Source organism: Salvelinus sp. IW2-2015, unplaced genomic scaffold (genome assembly GCF_002910315.2).
Source record: "Salvelinus sp. IW2-2015 unplaced genomic scaffold, ASM291031v2 Un_scaffold19, whole genome shotgun sequence".
NCBI lineage: Eukaryota > Metazoa > Chordata > Actinopteri > Salmoniformes > Salmonidae > Salvelinus > Salvelinus sp. IW2-2015.
Genome location: NW_019942505.1, coordinates 450,673 through 468,169, shown reverse-complemented (window position 1 = coordinate 468,169; position 17,497 = coordinate 450,673). Strand labels below are relative to the sequence as shown.

Below are 17,497 nucleotides of genomic sequence, written 5' to 3'. Positions count from 1 at the left end.
CAGATAGTAATGTGCCTACTTTCTATAGGCAATCGGGTAGTAATGACAGACACATTATTATACAATCTAGGCTGCCTGGCCCACTTGCTCAAACAAAGTTTTAAAATACTGACTTTATGTACTTCTATTAGTACTATTTACATGCTCTCTACMCCTTGGGTTGTCCAAAATCACTAGAAAGTGCACTCTACTCAAAGTGCACCCTATTCCCCCAGTCTTGGCTGTCCAGTGCTGTGTCAGACCCAGTCTCCCACTGTCAACTTTCTCTTTTGTTTTGCTGTTGTCTGTTTACAAGCACACACACGTGGTCTGTACGTGGTTTGAAAACACCTGACAGGTGACTGTGCCACACTTCACCTTTCTGAAAACGGTAGGAACTTTTTTGTTTTGTTTAGTCCAAAACCGAATGACTTGGGTGTTTTAGTGTGTGTTTGTAAAATGTATAATAATAAAACCTAACCATTGCCAAGGACAGCGTGGGCGCCCACACACACTCCAAATGTAGGCTATAGACAATATGTCCACAGTGGTGCGTGGCTGCTGTTTTGTGCTTTTGTGTGTTCTTAGCAGGCAGTGGCAAAGCCAGCGCTGTTAAAGATGTACTCTGGTAGGGTGCCTCTGAAATCACACCCTATGTAGTGCACTACTTTATCACAGGGCTCATAAGACCCCGGTAAAAGTAGTGCACAAAGTAGTGAATAGGGTGCCATTTTGGATGCACATAGTAGCTGCTGCTGCGCTGTACCTTGGGTGGGTGGAGGTGTGTCATCGCCCCATCTGTAAGTAAAACCAAATATCATTTTCACTATGCAGTCATTCAAATCAGTCAGCTTGCTGTACGTTAGAAGTACTCCTGTATATAGGTGATGTGGGTCGTTGTCAGTTGTGAGCATCCGTTGAGCTGATACGTTATGTTTCCACATGAGTTCGTAAACGTTGCTGACTTAAATCCTGTATATAAACATATGGTGATGAAACTGGAGTTGATGACAATATGAGATCTTCTATCTAGAACGGTTGAATTCATGCCTTCAGCTGGTCCAGGGGGAAATTGTTAAGCGAGAACGTGTTTTTGAATGAGCTGACTATTTAAGGATTGTGTTGTGGTGGGCCCTTGGGTTGTAGTTTTTGGGTGGGTTAAATGGGGTTTGTATTTGGGAGTTGCTAGTCCAATGCTGTAAGTATATCAATTGCAGTTATTGTCACTGATGTAACTGCTATTGATTTTAGATTAGGGACGGGGGGGGCACAACTCTATTTATTATTTTACATATTATATATTCTTTTGCAAAATGTTGAATTGTATACTTAGGAAAATACACACTTGCCTTTGTGTTCTCTTGACTTGTTTTCAATCTGCTATTTGCAATATGCATTTTTACTTGTATTGTCTTTTAGTTGGTTTCATGGCGAGAATGAGTTGTCATTTGTGTTGTAGACTTTTTTTTTTCTTTTTTTTTTGTCCGTTCCTAAATGTGCCGTGTGTCTTTCTTTCAATTAGCTGTGAGTGAGGATGGATGGAGGGCAAGATCTGTGTCTTGGAAGTTTTTTGTCTACCAAAAGTCTATGATTATTATTTACCTTTTTTGTCCATTGTTTTAAAAAATAATATTTTTTTACAACTTTTATTATATTCAGGGAAAAGATGACACCAAATTGAATAAATACATTTCCAGATGATCCTAGAGAGCGGTTGAGATGACGAGAGTGTGACAGTGTAGTTGGAGAAGTCTTCTTTCTGTCGTTCCGGAACGCCAGGGTCAAAGGTGTCTTTTTCTCGCAAAGCGGAGCGATCACGTTCACTGCTCCGTTTAGCCACTTCTTCACCCTGTGTCGCTGTGAAACCTTGGTCCTCCGATATCCTCTTAACTSAATTTGTTTTATGTCTTTCCATGATCAAAATATCGCGATTGATGTTTCTYGGTTTAAATCTTTTGTGTGCTATTTAATTTTTTTATTTCTACCCAGAAGCCCMACTTTGTTTTTGTGGTTCTCTGATGCTGTATTAAACTGTATGGTCAAACTAATTTGACTACATTTGAAATGGCACCCTATTCCCTAAATGGTGCAMCTAAAGTAGTGCACTACATCGGGAATGGGGTGCCATTTGAGACGAAGYCAATRAGAGAGCGTCTTATTAATGCTGAAATTGTCATGAATGGCGTTTGCACTTGGGCAGCTTTTGAGTCGGGTGGGGAGGAGTCGTTAGGAGCTCTTTCGGGTTGCAGACGTCCAGTTTGACCAATCACAGACCTGCGACTGGCAGAAAAAAAACTGATTTCAACAAATGTATGTATTTTCACTATTTATTTATTAGTCTGTTTTTATATATATATATATTTTAAGCCAAACAAGACACATGGTAGAGAGAATTGTCTGTCTGTCATTGGCCTTGCCGTTGATACAAAAGCCAAATATCAAACCACACTAACCCACAGGAAACATTGCTATTATAATGGAGTGGTTTAAAGTCTAGATGGTGTATGCTCTTTTAGTACTGGCTTGKCTGAGCTGTAGGATGTCTGTCTTCATGTTTGTATACTTTAGTGTGTGTGCACTCATTTCATTGAAATCCTGCTCAGTCAAGCCAAACAGGTTATGGTTTAAATCTTAACATTTACAACATGGGTGGTATTAAAGAGTGCTATGCTAACAACCACTTAAGTTAGCTCCTATTGTTTGAAACTTGGATTGGTTTTACACAAGTAATGAATTGTCCTCCTGAAACAGACTAGCAGTCAACGTTTTATGCATACTGACTGAAGTGGACTGATTGGCTCGTATTTAACCTGCACTCTGTAGCGAGGTGGAAACTGTTTTAAAATGTTGGTGAATAATAATTTGCTTGTTCCCTAGGGTTTCTAAATACGGTATTGCATGACTTGCTCGATATGAAAGTGGAAAATTGTGTACTTTTTCCATCCATTGCAATTCCATGGCTTTTTGTATGTATAACTCAAAGGGTTTGTTCTGACAGTTGTATCAATCTACACAGCTACTGTCTCACTCTGCTTTTCGCTGTCTTTTCATTTTCCGTTTCATTTCCTCTATATCAAACAGAATAAATGCCATTATATTGTGAATACCTCAGGATTTTTTTGGAGACAAATCAAATAAAGAAAATAAAAGTTGCTGAGATGTTACATGAATCTTTATTGCCTGAAGCCTGCCTGCCTCTTGACTCAAACAATGTTAGTTTTATAAAGCTTAAGCATATTGCTGTATTTTCAGTAGGAGTTCTACAAATAGATTGGGAAAAGCTGTACTTTTTGTRAAGCATGAAACATTCCTTATTACATGATCTTCGTGTCAATTGAAAACAACTAGAATGTTAGACAAATGCATTTAATTAAACCTTCATAACATTTTGTGAATTTAACATTGATCATGAGATCGAGCTACTGAAAAAACAGTGACTCTAGCTTTGGACATAGGGTCGATGAAGCTTACGGTTGCTGTCAGTGTGCTGTACCCACGGGGTGTGTGAGCATTGAAGGTGGAGTGGTATCAGAGGACTTCACGAGGGTGGAGAGTGCACAGCGGAGCGAAGGCAACCAGAGGCGAGTGACGGGGGACATGGTGGTGAGGACGATGGAGTGGCACCTGGGGAGGGGTGCTCCATGGCGACAGAGAGGCCACCGGAGGCAGGGCAGTGGGAGGCGAGTTACAAGTGGATCGGGAATTCAATGAGGCCTTTGGGAAGAAGGGCTTACATTTTCTGCACTTAAACGTCCGAAGCCTACTACCGAAGATCGATGAGATACGCCTGTTGGTTTGCTAATCAGAGGTGGGTGTCTTGTGTTTTACTGAGACGTGGTTGGATTCAGCTGTTTGTGACTCAGAAATTGAGATGGGTAATTACTCTGTTGTCAAGAAGGATCGGAATCGGAACGGTGGGGGAATATGTGTGTTTGTATGATCAGACATTGCTTTTAACGTCAGATCAGATTTAAACGCTGATCTGGAGATTGTCTGGCTGGATATCTGCCTTCCCAAAACCAAGCTGATTTTGTTGGGGGTGTGTTATAGGCCGCCCAAGTAGAATGCATTCTATGAAGGTCTTGAAATGGTGTCAAACTGTAATGATTCGCTGTTGAAGGAAATCATTTTGTTAGGCGATTTCAATACTGTCTGCAAAAAGAATAGCCCAACCCACAATGTATTTATGCACTTTTGTAGATCACTTGCTCTGACCCAAATTATAAAAGATCCCACCAGGATATGTGAAACAGTGCAAAGTACAATTGACTTAATATTGGTGTCTGATAAATCTAAAATATCGCAGAGTGGAGTAATAGTCTATGGAATCAGTGATTATTTTATTACATTTTGCACAAGGAGTATTTTTAAATATATATTTAAGTGTCACAAAACTGTTAGAATCAGAGGACTCAAAAAATACTGTGTAGAAAAGTTTAGGGAGGAAGTGGGTCAAATTGACTGGTCACCTGTACTAGATAGTGTAGGGGTAGACAGTGCCTGGGAAGCCTTTAAATGTAGATTCCTTGATGTGGTGAATGTGATGGCTCCCATTAGACGGGTCAGGGTAAAGCAGAGAYCTAGCCCGTGGTTTAATCATGAGATTCTAGAATCTATCCAAGCAAGAAATAAAGCCTTTAAGAAATGTAAGAACTCTTAAGAGCAGCATGATTTTGTCCTATATAAACATCACAGAAATTAAGCACRGAGCAGGATGGATGAAGCTAAGAGGGGTTACTTTGCTGAGAAAATAATTGAAAACAAAAATGACCCTAAAAAGCTTTGGAAATCATTTAAGGAACTAGGCTGTAGTAGTACTACCAAAAACAAACTAAACAGTATTGGACTGAACATCAAAGGGGAGATGGTATATGAAAAAGCAGAGGTTGCCAATGAATTTAACTCTTTTTTTACTTCTGTTGCCAGCAAGCTGGTTAGCAAGCTGCCCACCAGTTCTGGTTTGTATGGAAGCAACCAAATCAAGAAGTATTATGTAGAGTTAGGGGTTCAGCCAAACTCTTTTTCTTTTGCAAAGGTAGCAACAGCCAAAATAGTCAGTATGCTGGCAGAGYTTAAATGCTCCAAAGCCACAGGCCTGGATAATATTCCTGCAAGGTTTCTAATAGATTCTGCTGAGCAAATTGGCCCTTGTATTACGCATATTGTTAATCTCTCTCTTGAACAAGGCACCTTTCCCAGGGACATGAAACAAGCTAAAGTTATACCTCTGTATAAGAAGGGGATAAAGTCTGACCTTGGGAATTATAGRCCTGTATCTATCCTCTGTGTAACATCAAAGATCCTGGTGAGAATTGTACAAGAGCAAATGTATGAATATGTTAACAAACAGGGTCTAATGTATGGTTATCAGTCGGGTTTTAGAAAAAAATACTCCACTGATTCATGTCTACTTTACTTGACTGACTTCATCAGGAAAGAGGTTGATGAGGGAAATCTGTGTGGATTGGTACTGCTTGACCTACAGAAGGCCTTTGATACAGTTAACCACTGTCTCCTGATCTCCAAACTGGAGGCACTGGGGTTAAGCAGTATCCCTCTAGGCTGGGTAAAGTCCTATTTATCAGGAAGGGAGCAAGTAGTAGAGGTTAACTGTCTCAGGCAAAACCAATGAGTTGTGGCGTTCCGCAGGGGAGCGTGCTTGGGCCTCTGCTGTTTTAATTGTATATTAATGATATGAAAGATGATTGTTTTGCCGTCTTTTCTTTATGCGGATGACTCTACACTTCTGGTGTCTCACAAAAGTAAAACTATGTTGGAGAGCATACTTAGCTTACTAACATTAGCAAATGGCTTGGAGATAATAAGCTATCTCTGCACTTACGGAAAACTGAAGCAATATTTTTGGATCCAGACCTAAATTGTGTAGGTTGTCTGAAATCAGAGTGAGTTAGGGGGTGAGGTGCTGACTACTAAAACCTCTGTTAGCTACTTGGGGTGTATCCTTGATGGAAGCTTGGGAGGTGTGAGCATGGCCAATAAGGTGCTTGGGAAGGTTAATGCAGGACTAAGTTTTTGGCTAGAAAGTCCAAGCTGCTTGATAAGGACTCCATGAAAGTGCTAGCTACTGCCCTCATTCAATGCCATTTGACTATGCTAGTACTTCCTGATTGGGGGCTTATCTAAACTTATGAAGGAAGCTCCAGATAGCCCAGAATAAGTTGATCCGGGTAGTATGAAGGTGAGTCCACGTACTCACATAGGCAGGAGCTGCTTTCAGGAACTAAACTGGCTGCCTGTTGAGGCTAGGGTGTCCCAGATTGGAACTAGGTTTGGTTTACAGGAGTATTTATGGTCCTGCGCCCAGATATTTAAGTGATTACTTTCCTCGTGTTAGGGATGCACACAATCACAGCACCAGATCAGGTGTTGCTGATGTGTGCTTATACAGGTTCAGGAGTAATGCTGGGAAAGGTACTTTCTTGTATACTGGAGCCTCAGAATGGAATGAGTTGCCTCTGCCTATAAAAACAACGTTCTCTCTGGACRGCTTTAAAAATAAAGTMAAAATATAATTGATGTCCTCYGTGCCCATATGAATAACCCCTATGATGTAACTGGAATGATGAGATAGATGTTCTTCTTTTATGTTTTTGTTTTATTATTTCACCGCCATACTGTGTTCGATCTTGTATAGCTATCTTGTCTCAAGAGGACCACAATGGAAATAAGTCCCAGACTTTATTGTGTGTTATCCTCGATGATTTTATTGTGCATGTATGGCTTTTAAGTTTTATGTATGCTTGGTTTTTTAAATGGCCGAATTAATAAACTAAACTAAACTAAAATGCAACCTAAGGCCAAACAACGTTGATTTACTGTTTAATGGATACCCCTGTTGACTCTATTCTACTTTTGACACAAATGGGGTCTTGGCAACTGAGATCATAGAAACATTTCTAATATGTAGTGAGGATGAACTAAGGTTGGTATAGTATTTTTTACAAAGCTAACTTTTTGATTTGTTTCCTTGCTTCACCAAAAAAGACATCTTGTTAACAGTTTAAGTCTGTATGGCCTAACCTCCAGATACATTTAGGCTACTCAGACCGCAGAGGACATGTCATTAGAATGGTCTGGCTCAAAAGGATGGTAGGTCCCACAGTTTACTTTTAATAACCATTATGCAATGTATTAAGTTTAKGCAACATCACGGAATAGTCCTTCCGTGTAGTGTAGCCGTCCATTCTCTCATGWGATTTGGCAGTACAATAATATTAGTCAAAATAACACTTGTCATCCGAGGGTAAAAACAAGGTAGGTATTAGCAATGCTTTCCATAAGAGGCTAAAATGTTCTTGACAAAGGCCACAAATTTGGTTAGTCCAGGAAGTATCAACTATCAAACGTACCTTTCAGCTGCTGCTCCTTGGTACAGTCAGGAAACTTTCTCTTGATCTTTATGTTGAAATTGATGACAATCTAAGTGCCTTGTTTGAGATGTTCCTGACCTCCCCATTCTCCCTTTGTAGTGTGGTTGCCACCGTTTGGAGTAACATCAACCTAGGAAATATAGGATGGAAATCAATGAACAGCATTTCACTTATATTGTAATCAGAAGAGGATGGTGGTCCATTACCTTAGTTTGATGCTGAGTGCCATGTTTGAATGAGATTACAGTGGAGGCTGGTGGGAGGACCTATAGGAGGACGGGCTCATTGTAATGGCTAGAATGGAATTAATGGAACAGAGMCAAATGTGGTTTCCATATGTTTGACACTGTTCCATTAACTCCATTCCAGCCATTAATATGARCCAGTCCTCCTATAGTTCCTCCCACCAGCCTCCACTGTAATCTCATTCAAACATGGCACTCAGCATCAAACTAAGGTAATGGAAACAGAAATAAGATTAACAACTTTATTAAGCTATAAATTCCATTCATAGCTCTCAAATCTGGGCTTCGAGGGCCTGATTCATACCTTGGACACCAGGGATGTATTCATTAGGCAACAAGCGGAAGAAAACAGAGGGACTACCTGGATTTGTCCAATAAGAAAGCTGCCTTTTTTTGGTTTTCCGAAATGCTTTGTGTTGCCTGCCCTTATGAATACGACCCAAGTGACTGGAATTGTTTGGGCAATCAGCGACTTCAATCAATTAATTATAGTCTGAGTGCCTATCTGCATAAGCCCAAAGGACTTTCCATGGTTCCCCCCAGCCATTCTTGTCCAGTATTGCTCTCCCACCTCTGGACTCTTGAGATGATGCCACAGATGATAGCTGGGTCTATGTCATACTTTTCCCCCACCTTTTTGATAATGGCCTTGTACTTCATTACGTCATTCTTATCATCGTCAGACATTCTCTCAGATGCATGCATCCCTTTGTTAGGTTCTAATTCTCAGAGTAAAAACTCACCGGACACTATGAAAGCTTAAACCAGGTTTATTCTACCCAGAGGGTCAATAMAGCTGCATTAGACAAAGACATGGTTTCACCCATGGTAGTATACATACCCCACTTTGGGTGGAGTCTCCTCCTTATCGCTAAACATTGCATCATTATTGCTAGGCAGGGAGCTAAGTGATCTGGGCCTTAAACGGTTYGTYTCTTTATCAGTACTGCCACATGTGATTGTTTCCCCTGCCCTCAGCCCCTCCCAAGCTTCATTATGGCACCCCTCATGTCTATTTTATAACTAATGATTAATAATAGTTAAAGCTCAGAAACCAAACCTATCACTTTATATAAATAGAGATTGTAAAGTAACAAGGCAACAGTAAACATGTCATCCCCCACGAATGATGCAGCGACCCCCTTGGGCCAATTGAGATATCACRAAACAAATTTATTAAAGATGTTTTACAAATATTAAACACAGTTACAGTGGGGCAAAAAAGTATTTAGTCAGCCACCAATTGTGCAAGTTCTCCCACTTAAAAAGATGAGAGAGGCCTGTAATTTTCATCATAGGTACACTTCAACTATGACAGACAAAATGAGAAAAAAAAATCCAGAAAATCACATTGTAGGATTTGTATTTATTTGCAAATTATGGTGGAAAATAAGTATTTGGTCACCTACAAACAAGCAAGATTTCTGGCTCTCACAGACCTGTAACTTCTTCTTTAAGAGGCTCCTCTGTCCTCCACTCGTTACCTGTATTAATGGCACCTGTTTGAACTTGTTATCAGTATAAAAGACACCTGTCCACAACCTCAAACAGTCACACTCCAAACTCCACTATGGCCAAGACCAAAGAGCTGTCAAAGGACACCGGAAACAAAATTGTAGACCTGCACCAGGCTGGGAAGAATGAATCTGCAATAGGTAAGCAGCTTGGTTTGAAGAAATCAACTGTGGGAGCAATTATTAGGAAATGGAAGACATACAAGACCACTGATAATCTCCCTCGATCTGGGGCTCCACGCAAGATCTCACCCCGTGGGGTCAAAATGATCACAAGAACGGTGAGCAGAAATCCCAGAACCACACGGGGGGACCTAGTGAATGACCTGCAGAGAGCTGGGACCAAAGTAACAAAGCCTACCATCAGTAACACACTACGCCGCCAGGGACTCAAATCCTGCAGTGCCAGACGTGTTCCCCTGCTTAAGCCAGTACATGTCCAGGCCCGTCTGAAGTCTACTAGAGAGCATTTAGATGATCCAGAAGAAGATTGGGAGAATGTCATATGGTCAGATGAAACCAAAATAGAACTTTTTTGGTAAAAACTCAACTCGTCGTGTTTGGAGGACAAAGAATGCTGAGTTGCATCCAAAGAACACCATACCTACTTTGAAGCATGGGGGTGGAAACATCATGCTTTTTTTTCCTTCTCATTTTGTCTGTCATAGTTGAAGTGTACCTATGTTGAAAATTACAGGCCTCTCTCATCTTTTTAAGTGGGAGAACTTGCACAATTGGTGGCTGACTAAATACTTTTTTGCCCCACTGTACACCATTTGACAGCACTGAATAAAGCTTATCTATTTTTGTGTTTTCTCTTAAAATTCTTGAAACTGGAGGACACTCAAAACTATACACTAAGTGCAGCCAGGAGCTTTTGCAAGAATCTGTCGCAAAAATGTAACCGTTAGTTACTGACTTCCTCCTCACACAGTCGCACCTCTTCTTTCTCCCTGAAACTGAAGCCTCAGTTATATCCACCAATCTGAATCTTACAATATGTTACAATTGGAAAACATATGATATGTTATGAATTTTTGCTAGCTGGCTAACGTTAGCTAGGCTAGGGTTAGGGTTAAGGGAAGGGTTAGCTAAAAGGGTTATGGTTAGGGGAAGAGTTAGCTAAAAGGGTAAGGTTAGGGTTAGAGGAAGGGTTAGCTAACATGCTAAGTAGTTCAAAAGTAACTAAAAAGTAGTAAGTAGTTGAAAATTTGCTAAAGTTCCCGGCTTTTCGTCGTCCAAACAGACATCTCTGGAACTGGACTGGGAGCCATGAGAGGCATGGGCATAAATGTGGCTGAAGGACACCCCGTTCAGCAACATGTACATGGCCACAAGTAAAAGCACAAAAGACATGTATGCCCAGTTCCATGGACAGAGCCACAGTTTGATTTCACAGAAGTGTGATTGACTTGGAGTTACATTGTGTTGTTTAAGTGTTCCCTTTATTTTTTTGAGCAGTGTATATAAAAAAGCTCCATGGCTCAAAACAGGGCTGCCASACTATCTCTTCATTGCTCTAACCAAATGAATATTATCCAAATGCATCAGAATCTCTCATGGCTTCACGTTAAAAACAAATTACTATCTAGTCTTCTGATTTTCTTTAGGAATGTTATATTTTTCAAAAAACACAGTATTTTTCAAGTCCAATTAGTACATACTAGCAACACGCATAACCACCAAACCAGACAGGCAAATTCAGGGCAGCTAAAACAACTCAAGCCAGGGACAAATTGACAAAAAATCTACAGTTTTATATAGAGCCATAGCTGAATGGAACTTTTTACCAATCTGTATTTCTCAGGCAAAAAGTAAATCCACCTTCAAGAAAAAAAAGAAAAAAAAGATCTAATGCGATAGACCATATGACTGGACAGGAAATAGAAAGCATCAACTGAATATTAAATGTGTTTCCTGTCAGGTATTGTAATTATCTGTATTGTCTACTTGTTGAATGTTTGTGAAGTCTTGATTGTGGTTGTTTGTAATGTCTTGTTAATTGGTGTTGGTCCCCCGGAAGATTAGCTAGCATTATGGCGTTAGTTAATGGGGATCCTAATAAAAATTTCTAAATAAAATTACAACATTTAACTTCTGATTGAAAGTTAGTCTTAAAAAGGGTGATGCTAACAAATTAGCCACTACATCCTCCTTGATAATTCCTGCTGCAGCCTCTGCCATTGTCACACACACACACACACAACTACAAAAGCATTGGAAAACTAGGCTATTGCTCACTATTGGCTCTCAGTCAGTAGTGACTTGTCTAGACCTTCCAGAAGAGATGCGTGCAATTGCGGCCTGCAATTCAGGGCTTCCCTGCATGTGGGCTCTTTATACACTATATATACAAATGTATGTGGACACCCCTTCAAATTAACGGACACTACCAAAGTGCCTCTGTAAGCAACGTCAGCACAAGAACCGTTCGTCAGGAGCTTAATGAAATGGGTTTCCATTGCCGAGCAGCCGCACACAAGCCTAAGATCAAGTGCAATGCCAAATGTTGGCTGGAGTGGTGTAAAGCTCGCCGCAATTGGACTCTGGAGCAGTGGAAATGCATTCTCTGGAGTGATGAATCGCGCTTCACCATCTGGCAGTCCAACAGACGAATCTGGGTTTGGCGGATGCCAAGAGAACGTTACCTGTCTGAATGCATAGTGCCAACTGTAAAGTTTGGTGGAGGAGGAATAATGGTCTGGGGCTGTTTTTCCTGGTTCGGGCTAGGCCCCTTAGTTCCAGTGAAGGGAAACCTTAACGCTACAGCATACAATGACATTCTAGAYGATTCTGTGATTCCAATTTTGTGGCAAAAGTTTGGAGAAGGCCCTTTCCTGTTTCAGCATGACAATGCCCCCTGCACAGTGCGAGATGCATACAGAAATGGTTTGTTGACGTCAGTGTGGAAGAACTTAACTGGCCTGCACAGAGCCCTGACCTCAAACCCATCGAACACCTTTGGGATGAATTGGAACGCCGACTGCAAGCCARGCCTAATCATCCAACATCAGAGCCCAATCTCACTAATGCTCTTGTGGCTGAATGGAAGCAAGTCCCCGCAGCAATGTTCCAACATCTAGTGGAAAGCCTTCCCATAAAGCCTTCCCATTGGTAAATTTTTAAGCTRGGACAGGTGGAAGACGGGGGTGCTCCAGTAGTAGGTGGCGTTAATGCACGAAACCGTTGGATGCCAGCTGCCAATAAACCCCACAGAAGAAGGAGCTGGTAGCTAGCTAGCTGTACATTGGTAGACAGTGTCCTTTGCCCCCGCCTGTCAGGCACTGTTTTCCTGACGGTGAGAGCAGGTGTTTGTTCGTTTAGGCGTAGGTGGTGTGTTAGAGATATAGTGCTATACTAACAACCACTTTAATTAGCTCCTATTATTTGAGACTTGGATTGGTTTTAAAACACAATAAGTAATGAATTGTTCTCATGAAACACACTAGCAGTCAACGTTTTAAGCATATTATGACTGAAATAGTAATACATGCCGAAGTGGACTCGTATTTAATCTGCRCTCTGTAGCAAGGTGGAACCCCTGTTTTAAAATGTTTTGGTAGAGAATCATTTGCTTGTGTTCCCTAGGGTTTCTAAATGCAGTATTGCATGACTTGCTCTATTGCAAGGGGGAAATGGTGTACTTTTTCAAATCCAATGCTTTTTGTATGCATATATGGATGACTCAAAGGGTTTGTTCTGACAGTTGTATCAATCTCCACAGCTACTGTCTCACTGCTTTTTGTTGTCTTTCATTTCCCTGTCTCATTTCCTCAATATTTCAAACAGAATAAATACCATCATATTGTGAATAGCTCAGGATTTTTAAAATATTTTTCAAACACTTAAAAATATAATAAATCAAAAAAAATCAAAAAAGTTGTTACATGAGGCTTTATTGCCTGATGCCTGCCTGCCTCTTATGACTCAAACATAACATTATAATATATTTTTTTTAACACAATGTTAACGATTACACATTCCTCATTACATTGATCTTCATGTTGATTGGAAAAACCAGACTACTGAACTAGAAAAGAAACCGTTGCAATTACAATGTTAGACAAATGCGTCAAACTAAACCTTCATATTACATTGTGTATAACATATTGTGAATGTATCATTAATCATCATAGCAGGTTACTGAATGGTCCAACACCTGAGGAAGTTTAAAAGAGTTGAACTACACAATGTAACCTATCGGATCCTCTGTCATTCCATGGTCTGGATGCTGGTCAATGATAGGGAGTCCAAAAGCTACTATCTCTTTCATGATATGAACTGAAGAAGAAGAAGAAGAAGAAAAAGTTTTAGCTATTAGCTATGCAGTTTTATAAATCAATCACCAGAGTTTGTAGTATTGAGCGTTTGTAGTATTGATTACAGTTAGCCTACTTTAAAGGGGCAATCATTAGATGAAACAATAACAAAACGTTCTCGCCGGCACTGTTTAGGTAAAAAGCTGAGGGATGGGGCTGGAGAAATGTAACCACTAAATTCCTAGACAGAGCTATGGATGCACAAGCATTTCGCTACACCCGCAATAACATCGGCTAAATATGTGTATGTGACCAATACAATTTGATTTGATTTGCAAGGACTGACATTCCATGATATAGCAACTGCAGATTGCCCCTTTAACTGTGTATTTTCTTTGACTAAAAGTTTTTGCCAAATGTGTATGTCTCTTGCTGAATTGCAAGGCTAACACATCAGAATAATTTAAAGACTCAACGTCTGAGAATATTTTGGATAAAACTGTGAACCACACAATGTAATGTTCTGGTTTATTTACACTCAGACCAAGTTGGTGTGATACCRTTGAGCCCTGGCAACAACATCATTGGAATAGTCCTTTCCAGTGGTGTTCTTATTCACTTCCTATAGCGAACTGATCGCTCCATCCCCCTGGGTGTAGGCAGCTATTCCCCCTGAAAAGTAACAATCATGGCCAGATAAACAACCAGGCATGCAGTGCAGATGATTTCGTTAGAATTCTTTGCCTTGTATTCCCCCCACCCCCATATCCCCCACTCACAGCAAGTATCTATCAACTATCAAACTTTGTACCTTTAAGCTGCTCCTTGGTACATTCAGGAAACTTGTTTTTGATTCTTTTGATGAAACGAATTAGAATCCCAGTGGCTTGTTCAAGATGTTCCTTACTGTCCCATTCACCCCTTCTCTTGTGGTTGTCGCCATTTGGGTTAACATCAACCTRGGAAATATATTATGGAAATCAATGGACAGTACTTCACTTMTGTTGTAATGCCATTCAAACATGTCATTCAGCATCAAACCGTAAAGGTAATGGAAACACAAATGGATTCAATGTCTTTATGAATCTGTATAAACTCCATGAACATCCCCCTTCACAAATCCAGATACCAACTCAGTSGCCTTGTGGTTAGAGTTTCTGCCCTGAGATTAGAAGGTTGCAAGTTTGATCCCCGGTTGAGTCATAATAAAAATTGTAAGAATTCCTCTCTGATTGGCACTCAGCATYAAGGAGATAGATTGGGGGTAAGACCATGTGATAAACTAGCATCCTGTTCAGGGGGTGTACTTTTACATCAGCCTACCTCATACTACAGACACAGGATATATGCTGTTCTGGCTTACTCGTGCTAGGCTACTAAAGCGTACCATATGTGTGTGTCACAGTCAAAACAGTTTACGCATATATTGTGATGTTTTTTCGGCTGTTCGAGAGCACCATTTTTTTTCTTGAGGCTTGTCCAAGTTCGGAAGCCGAAGTTTACGTCCCAACGTCAGTGATTGGTCAACAGTAGGGATTCTTTAATGTAGTGTTTGTTGTCATTCAACGACAGATGACTAGTTTTATAGCAACATTTTTCACTTGAGAAATACTGCACCAAATATCTTAGTTAGAGGTAAAATTGCGCGACTAAGACCTCTGCAAAAACGTCAACTCAAGAAATCTGTAATTMATTTTATCTTAGACTCATTCAGACTTTTGAGGAAGTGTACTGGTTACGGCGTCTCAAGAGGGGCAAACAGTAATATTGTTGAATTATTTATTTGTATTTTTTAWTTTCCCTCATTTTTCAAGCGAAGGTATTTTAAGGGAATATGCGAGCATATATGTTCACTTCGCCTAGCCGACTTCTGCTAGGGGCAAACCGAACCCAKTCACGGCAAACACTGCATATGACGGCTAATCGGAAATTGCCTTTAAAAGCCGCAGTGCCTATAACATGGGATCAGATTGAATCCTGGCCTTACTCTCAAATCCAGGTCTAAGGGTCTACCACCTTGCTGGTTTTCATTCTTCCCACCTGCGAACCAGGGGCCTCATTTATAAAACAGGCTTTTAAATGTCTATACACACTAAGTTGTGTACATAATATGCACAATTTTTGTAAATTGCATATTATCATGTCAAGTTCAAGATTTATAAATCACAATGTTGGTATAGATTCTGACATAAACCTCACACAATTTATGATCAAATCTGTGCGCACAAATGTGTGATAAATGAGGCCCCAGGTGAGTGGAATCTCGGTCAAATCATCACTTTAATATAAGAGAAGAAAAATGTAGTTTACTGTAGTACCGAGGCTCAGATTTGAGTAGTCCATACAAATATACTAGACACTGGCCMGTATTCAATCTGAAACCTATGGCAAGATTGACATTTACAGGTAATTTCCAATTGAGCCGACATGGTGGTAACATTGCATTGTCAACGAGCTCAGATTGAAACCCAGCCACTGTTTCTTTAACAGAGTTCAGACATAGATATTTAATTATTTTGCTATCAGTGTCCTGAAAGAAATTATGAGTGCCTACCTGCATTAGCCCAAAGCCATTTCCAGAGTCCCCCAGCCTGGGCTGGGTGATTGTTGGGGACGGGTTAGAGATTGCTCTCCCACCTCTGGTCTCTCTTGAGGTGATGCCACAGATGAGAGCTGGGGCTATTTTATACTCTTTCCCCACCTCTTTGATGATGTCAATGTACCTCTTTATGTCATCCTTGTCATACTCTGCCATTCTCTCAGATGCACGCACCCTTTATAACATTTTGTAAAGTAATGTGTTTTCAATGTTTTTTGTCAATGAGATGGCTAAGTATTGATTATGTAGGTTCTGTTAGTTGCATAGACCACATAGCTCTAGCATGTCCGTCAGCATCGGCTGTCTCCTTAGAGGCACCATTAGTTTAAACTTTCATAATGTCTCCATACTTTGACCCAAAGATTCCTATCTCAACAAGACAAACACAAGCTGAGGTGAACTTCCTGTTGTAGGGTAATAGGCCTATGCCAAAATACAACATATTTTATTTACATTTTTTTTTCCAACTACTAAACACAAGTACACTATTTGAAAAAACACAAATCTCACCCATGTTGATGTTTTCTCTTGAAATTCTTGAAATTGGAGGATCCTCAAAATGTTAAACTGAGCCGAGCCRGGAGCTTTTGCAAAACCTCATTAGTTTCMGCCTGAATTTYTGTGCACGAATACACARCACTTTACGGTATCGCGTGTTTCTGGTAGGGATACTGAGTCGAATGCAGTCCCATGCACAGATAGAGACGATAGCTACAAATAATTTCAAGTAAACAGTTTGAAGCACACTTATTCAATATTCCATAATCACAATTATACAATATAGTTTATTTCATTTTCGTGCCTTATCAAAAAAAGAGGGAGGGGATGGAGGGGAGGACAAACAGAGAAGAGGTGTTGCCCAGGAGCTAAAGACACGTGCCCGGACCAGCCCCCTGCACTCCTGATCTGAGGACACACGTGTTAGAGCCATCTATACCCTTCCTGTGATGTTTTATGCTTGCTTACTATCCAAATACACAATCGTAAGAAWTACGATATACATGTATACTGTGCGTGAATATGATATATKTTTTGGTCTGACTTAATTTCAGTSTTTTTAMAGAATGTTACTTGRTGGATTTCCACCAGAAATKAGTATAGGTGATTTCAAAAGGCTTACGAGGTTCTTATGCCTATATTTGTATAAGTGTATTGTTGCATAAAAAAATATATTTTAACTTTGTACTTGGAGAAGGAAATGGAKGGAGGAGTGGGTGGGATGTGTGCTTATAACCATGACTCTTGCTCTATTCCAAATGGACACCTACTTAAAGTATATCTTCTCTAGTCCACTTATGTAGCCAAGTCTGAAATACTTTGCATCCTTGATAAAGCAACGATTAATTCACCTCATCTACATTCTCAGTCTCCTGACTTTATTTCAAACCAGTGGTTAGAATTGAAGAGAGCAGTCCATAAGAGYAGACARAAGGATATMAAGGATCTGGAAAAATCCTGTATGGAGGAATAGTCTTAAGATTGTTCCCAATGTGTTCTCCAACCTCATAAA

The 17,497-nt window shown here is 40.2% G+C and overlaps 1 pseudogene; it reads right to left on the bottom strand.

Moving 5' to 3' along the window:
• Positions 1–12,951: 12,951 nt before the first annotated feature.
• On the bottom strand, positions 12,952–16,157 carry LOC112068034 (lysozyme g-like; annotated as a pseudogene).
• Between the last annotated feature and the right edge of the window lie 1,340 nt (positions 16,158–17,497).